The 7464-nt window shown below is 47.1% G+C and overlaps 1 long non-coding RNA gene across 1 annotated transcript in view; it reads left to right on the top strand.

Moving 5' to 3' along the window:
- Positions 1-3837, top strand: part of LOC119453616 (uncharacterized) — an 8437-nt gene extending 4600 nt beyond the window's left edge. Inside the window, exons 2-3 of the long non-coding RNA XR_005192351.2 lie at positions 969-1005; positions 3651-3837. This is a non-coding gene — a long non-coding RNA (uncharacterized LOC119453616). The remainder of the gene's footprint in view (positions 1-968; positions 1006-3650) is intronic.
- The last annotated feature ends 3627 nt before the right edge of the window (positions 3838-7464 follow it).

Here is a 7464-nt window from a genome sequence, read left to right as displayed (position 1 = left end):
AGCTTCCTTTCTAGGCAAGGTCAAAACTTACCACCGCTAAGTCTCTTTACGTATGCGACAGCACACTTAGAATGTGATGATTGTGGCGTCCCTACTGCGGCGCGCGCACGCGTCAAGGGCGACATTGTACAGTATCATTTATCAAACTGACGTTTCGATACCTCGTATCTCTTGTGTACTTAGGATTTCGTTCACAATGTGACGCGCTTGCGTGAGCCCCAACATACCTCGAGTTGGTCTCCGTTTGTGCGCAATGTATGCATTTATCATTCGCTACCATATCCGAGCGTTCAAGCCAGTCTCTTGTAGGTAGAATGCCCCCCTGATATTGCCAATGAAAATCCTTCACTTTAGAAGGCAAATCAGGTGAAGAAACGGCTGTCCATGTTTTTGTAGTAGCGGTCCCTGGAGGCACCAGCCGTCTCACACAACATTTCACGAAGCCTTGAAACTGGTGTCGTACGCCACTTTGTATTCCTTAGTTGCACAAGCTGGCTTTGTAAGCGCGCCGCCGCCGCATACTGCGGTGCATGCGTTACCGCTGTCGGAAGCAAGTTACCTGTACTTTGCGGCATAAGCGTTCGACGGCAATGACCCAGCCAATAAAGGAGCAGTGGCCTACCTGGGTACTCATCACAGCTAGCGCTTTGATAAGCTATGCTAGGCTGCACTGCTTTCAGGATCAGTCCATGTTTTCCGCCAGAGGACCGCGATGCCTCCTGAGTATAGGAAAGCTCGCCTAGAATGCTATCGAACTGAAAAATTCGGTTGGCAGTTTTCTTTTATCACGTATCTCTCGTATCATGTATACGCCTAATGTATCTAAATCGTCGGTAGTACACATTAGCATTACTTACTATCCCAAAACAACAACTGTGCTACGCGTAGCGTGTGTTGGGAAGGAGGGCTAGTCGGCCATATAAGCGCTCTGTAGACAGCATCTCAACACACGTGCCCTTTACTTTCAGAAATGAGATATCCGCCATTACATCCTGTGGCAGCAAGGTGAGTTATTCCCAACTTATTCTCTCGTAACGGATAGCCACTACTTCCTTTACACGGCGCTGTGGTGCAACATTTTTTTTTGCGGGTAGTGATGTGTACCTCACACTTCGACGGCTAGGAAATAAATGGCAAAGGAAACAACAGCTAATGTAGGTGCCTACCAATTTTAAGGAAATTTATATATAATACACTCTTTTAGACAATTTGCCCAGGCGCTTCAAAGCGGTGCGTGACAGTTGTGTAGTTTTTCCATAAATTAATTTTAAATACTGGCGCGCTCACTTGAAATTTGTGTCCTTGGATGACGCTCATGACGTCGCAACGGAAGTGGCAGCATCGGTGCTGACTTTTAGCACGAAATGCCTTTAGCTCCCGTTGTCGGCGACCATCAAGTGACCTTGAGCCAAAAATCAGAGCCTTTATCCTTACATCATTGCGAGAACAAAACGAGATCATCCGGCCAAATAGTCAAAACTTAAAAAGGTGCGGTCTCTGGCCGCACCTTTTACTGCCCAAACAAGTTAAAAAAATACTGCTTCCGAGTTTTTAATGTTTCTTCACAATATCACTCAAGCTGTAACTTTTATTACGCTGAAGTTTTATTTGTCATTCCCAATAGATGCCTTGCACTGACGTCATCGTAGCCGCCATGCTGGTGTACCGGCACGGTGATAAGCTAGGTCCGTGACGTCACATGAAAGCTATCAAGCGGATTACTTGCACTTACCTTAGTCATAGCCGCCATGCTGGTGCACCGGCACAGTGATAAGCTGGGTCTGTGACGTCACGTGAAAGCTATCAATAGCGACGTTCGAAAGTCAGATACAGGGGACCTAAGGCCGTACATTTGCAGCCGATAACTTCGACGCGATAAGAAGAAAAAGTAGCGGCAGGCGCTGAGCGCCCTCCACTGTTGGAAAATGAAAAGTGGTTGAAGGCGGCGGCTCGTACTCTCGGGACACCATTTACTATTTTGTTTGCTCATTTGTTTTGTTTATATCAAGTACGATGTATTGTATGAGCGATATGTTATATTGTACTCTAAGTTCATACCCCAATTGCACGCGTGCCTACGGGTGAAAATAAATTTTCCTGTCGGCAACTTGCCCGGATATTCTCGTTTGAGTGCTCGGATAACGGCTCCGGCTTTTGGCTCAAGGTCACTTGTATGTCGCCGACAGCGGGAGCTAAAAGAATTTCATGCTTAAAAACTAATCTCACCAGAACCGGAAACTAGCGTGTTAAGATAGTTATTGGCAGTTTCTCTGACGTGCTCGTGTCATGGCAGACACACATAAAAACTACATTAGGCAGAATATCTCGGATCTGCCGCGTCTTTCGTAAGCTATGTATCGACTTACCCAAAACCGTTAAATTCATTATTTGCAACACGTTTCTTTTTTCTCGCATAAATTGTTTATTCTGGTATGCATCAATTATATCATATATATATATATATGTACACCCCATACAGCAGAAGAAACGGCTGTTCATCTAACTGTATTCTCTTCTGTTCTCTCTTCTATTCTAGCTGTTCGAACAATATTCGAACAGTATTCTAACTGTTCTCTCTTCTGTCCCCTCCGGTGGCCTTGCGCTGTTAACCTACCTTGAATCAGTTTAGAAGTTAGACACTCTGACTGACTATGAAAAATTCATTATGCTTTCGTTCATTAGAAGCACATCTTATTTTCTTTCTGAAGAAAAGCTAAGCCCTACTTTAAATATGCACGAATTTATATATGGTCCTAAAATACGTACGACATACAGTCACATTGCCCGAATTTCGTACATAAAATTCGTACAATATGATTGTTTTCTCGTACGTGCTTTATGCGGGTATAAACTATAAGATTACAATCAAGACCAGCGATGGTCCAACAGAAGTCAAACTACGCAGTAGAGGTAGATGGCAGCGCATACCTTGTAACACCTCACCACTGTGGGTTGCAACACACATATTGCGCGTTGCAAGAATTCTTTTTTTTGCGACAGCAAATATATGGGCACTCCAGGTGCATTTACGTCGTCGGCGTCGCCGTGAGGTTCCGTATAAAGTCCAAGCGCGATGAAATCGTCGCCGCGCACCGTATGCTGAATGTGCGGGTGAAAGTGTGCGAGGGCGAGCCGGCGATCGTGGCTCTATCTCTCGCACTCAAGGGAGGAAAGCTTGAAGGAAGCGCGCCGTCTTCCGTCGTGGGCAAGGCTCCGGGGGAAGGGTAGGGAGGGGGGGGGGGGCGTTCTACTCCGGGCACAGCCGGCCGTGCGCCTCCGGGTATTTCGAAGGCCATCTGAGACGGGGGCACAGCCGGCCGTGCGCTGTGTTTTCGCGGCTTAGTTCGGGCTGATGCGAAGCGCAGCACGAAGGTCAATTCGCTCGCTGCTGCAGCCGCGCTTCCTCACTACAGCGTTTTGACAACAAGCTTCCGCGGTCATCGAGGGAGATCTGTTCATGTTTGCTTGTGCACGCGTGACACCATGTTTGTTAATTCAGTCATTATGCCGATGTTTACACGTTTTTACGGCTGATAAAACTACTATCCTTGCTTCGTATAGCTGCTCACTAATTTACTATCGCAATCGATGCTTCGCCTCGGGCGAAACTGCGGCTCTTTTACATTTCATTCTTTTCGTCCTTCTTGCAGTGTCGCTTTGCCTCGGATGGAAAAGTGTGGGGCTGCCCCAAAAGCTGCAAATGTGTCCGAGAGAGCAAAGGCATTGGCGAAAGCGGCATGGGCACGTGTCAGCGCGGCTAACCGCCAGGTGCTGCCAGCCACTACATTTATCGCCACCCTCTAACAACGAATAAAAGTGAATAAAAGAATGAATGAATGAATGTGTAATTTTTTATGAAGAAGGGATCTCACTGTGGCCTATGTTGAAGGGGGCATGTGTAAGACGATTTTGTATTCATTTCATGAGCGCTGCCATCTTGGGCTGTTACACAAACAATTTCTTAGATTTATTAGAAGTTAATTCACGTAACATGGTCATGAAACATTGAACGCATTTATACAACTGTTTTCATGCTTGCGAATCGACTGTAGTACAGTGAACTTCGTTGTTAAAGACAGAAAGCAGAGGCGTTATCAGCACAATATGGCGGCACCTAAACGCTTCCGTAAAATAGTCTATAGAGAAAAGGCGCAGAGGTGCCCCCACCGCTGCCGCTGATGACGAGACGCTTTGAAGAGCGTAAACGCCCCCGGACGTGACTAAAAGCTCCAAAACACCTCTGAAGACAAGGATCCGGCCAGGCATGCCAGGGCGAATTCTCACAAGGGCATAAGGACAGCCCCGGCCACCACCACGGCGGAAATGTCCACTGCTGCAGAGTTCTTCCAGTACCACGATGGCGGTTATGGGTGTATCTGCCAGAGAATATGACGTATAGTGGGTGGGTGTCTGCCTTTGAATGTCGAACAACCCGTCTGGCCCAGTACCGAGTCCTCACAAACCCTAAACCCCCCTCCCCCCCCCCCCTACTGAAAAAACCCCGTATTCTCCATAACTCCTATATCCAATAACATCATGTGACATATAGGAAAATTGATTTTTGTACAGGATCCTGTACGTTTCATATCGGATTACTGGATATATGAGCTATGGGGCATATGGATTTTTCAGTAGGGCAAGCCTTCTCAGCGCCCTTCCTGCAGAGGTATTTAAAGCGAAAGATTTACTAAGGACGTCGAGCCGAGTTTCGCCGTCACCAGCAATTTGACCTTCATTTGACCGCAGCTGTGCCGTAGCCTTGGCAACGCACCACGTGACTCGCCGCGCTCGCCTACAACTACAAAAGTCGCAGTTTCGCCCAAAAGGCGAAGCAAGGATTGCGATAGCAAAATAGTGGATAGGTATACTAAGTAAGGATAGCGGTTTTATCGGCCGTATAAACTTGTAAACATAAGCACGCTAATTGAATTAACAAACATGGTGTCACGCGCGCACATGTAAACATGAGCGCATCTCACTCGACGACCGTGGAAACTCGCTGTGAAAACGCTGGAGTGAGTCAGCACAGCAGCAGCAGCGAGCGAATTGAGCTTCGTGCCGGCGCTTGCATCAACGCGATCTTAGCCGCGAAAACTCAGGGAGGGCGGACTCTGCCCCGCCGCAGATGGCTTTCAAGTACTTTCAAGATGCAGCCGCGCGGGCGGGCGCTCGCGGCGCAGAACGCCCCCCCCCCTCCCCCCGAGCCTTCCATACCGGTGGGACCGCGCGGCCGCAGTGAAGTTTGGCCCCTCCACCTCCCTACAATCCCTCTGGAGCGTTGTGCATGACTGGAAAACTGAGCTCTTCCTTCCCGCTTCCTGCCCTTGTGCGCACAAGGCGCGATTGCTGGCTCACCGTCGCATGCTTTCATTCGCACATACAGCGTACGGCGCGCAGCGACGATTTTATCGCCCATGGACTTTATATGGAGCCTCACGGCGACGGCGACGGCGACGATGACGCCGACTGCAGAAATTCGCCTAGTGTCCATATAATTGCTATCGCAATAAAATCCGGGAGATCGCACACCCTGTGGGAATCGATGTTATGCGAAGCAGTGTGCCAAGTTGCACGTGGCGGCTCTTTCATGACCTACCATCACACGCATCTCATGACATTCACGTTATGAGTCCTCAGGAGTCCCTTTGGCTACACCTAAGAGACCTTGAGGCGAAAGCCTTGGTCATGCTTATGACTATGACTTCGACCAATCAACCTTTAGCCTTTCCCTTCACTTCGCACCACATCCGAACCCCTTCCATTGGTGTTTAGTGTTATTCTTTTTTCGCTGAGTCATTTTTATTTTTGCTGAGTCATGCTCATGACTGACTTCTACCATCATCCTTTAGTGTTTCCTTCACTTACTAGCCACGTCAGAACCCATTTCAGTGGTTTGTGAGTGTTAATCTTCTTTCGCTGTGTCTTGCTGATGACTATGACTTCTACCATCATGCTTTAGTGTTTCCTTCACATAGTGCCCATGTCAGAACCCATTCTAGTGGTTTTTTATTGTTAATATTTTTTCACTGAGTCAAGTCTTTGTCATGTTCGCTGTGTCATGCTGATGACTATGACTTCTACCATCATGCTTTAGTGTTTCCTTCACTTAGTGCCTTCACTTAGCAATCGCGCCTTCACTTAGTGCTTTAGTGTTTCCTTCACTTAGTGCCCGAACGCGACATTCTCCATAGTGTGTTAAACAAATTAGACAGGAGACCGTTTTTAGAGAAAAAGATTCTTGGACCGTGGCCCCACGCGTCGCAGGCTCACAAAGCGACGCGGGCATTGTTAAAATTCATGAAGTCGACTGGCCTCAGTGACCGACTGTGAAGTGTTGAACAATCGCACGTGTTCATACTGCGAGTACTTTCTTCCCTCTCTCTCCTTTCTTTTCATCCCTTTAATCCCCTTCCCCCGTGTAGGGTAGCAAACCGGACGTGCGTCTGGTTGACCTCCCTGCCTTTCCTTTCTTCTTTTTCCTCCTCCTCCTCCTCCTCACTTAGTGCCCACGTCCGAACCCATTAAAGTGGTTTTTGATTGTTCAGCTGTTTTCGCGGGGTAACTGTCATGACCTACATGAAGCCCGTTTCACATGGTGCGATTTTGTCTGCGAATTCGCACGTGCGAATTCGCAGCTGCGTAAAATAAGCCGCTGGACCCTTCGTGCGTGCGTTTTTTCGATGTTCGGCGTGCTGAACTTCTCTGCGAAAAACGCAGATGCGGTGGTAGCCACTGTAGCGGTGGAAACAGACGACCAATAGGAGACGGCTCGCTCATATGTCATCGCCAGTCAGAATGCTTAACGAGTATGCGAAAAACGCAGCTGCCGTAGATCCATGTGAAACGGGATTGCGAATTTCGCATCTGCGGAAATCGCAGCTGCGAAAAACGCACTGCAAATTCGCACCATGTGAAACGGGCTTGACACGCATTTTATGACATTCATCTCAAAACCTATCATTTATGTGCATCATAGACTCTTGTCATACTGTGCCAATTTTGGTACATACCAAGTTAACGAAACGACCATGAGAGCACAAAGACGTAGGCGGCTAGGTAGATATATATATATATATATATATATATATATATATATATATATATATAGATAGATAGATAGATAGATAAATAATGTCAAAGTGGCAAATATCCTGAATCAAATGCCTTTTCATAATCTATGAAAGTCATATAGAGAGGTTTATTGTACTCCGCAGATTTCTCGATTACCTGATTGATGACATGGATATGATCCATCGTAGAATATCCCTTCCTGAAGCCAGCCTGTTCTCTTGGTTGACTGAAGTGAAGTGTTGCCCTGATTTTATTGGAAATTATCTTGGTGAATAAGAAATACTAGATACTTAATGTTTCGTTAAATATACCCCTTTAGAACAAAGAACAAGTCTCGAGGGTCTCCATTGAAGCCTGTTAGGGGGCATAGATTTAATATATAAACTCTGGGGT

This window comes from Dermacentor silvarum, chromosome 5, assembly GCF_013339745.2.
Source record: "Dermacentor silvarum isolate Dsil-2018 chromosome 5, BIME_Dsil_1.4, whole genome shotgun sequence".
NCBI lineage: Eukaryota > Metazoa > Arthropoda > Arachnida > Ixodida > Ixodidae > Dermacentor > Dermacentor silvarum.
This window is presented reverse-complemented; position numbering and strand designations above follow the sequence as displayed.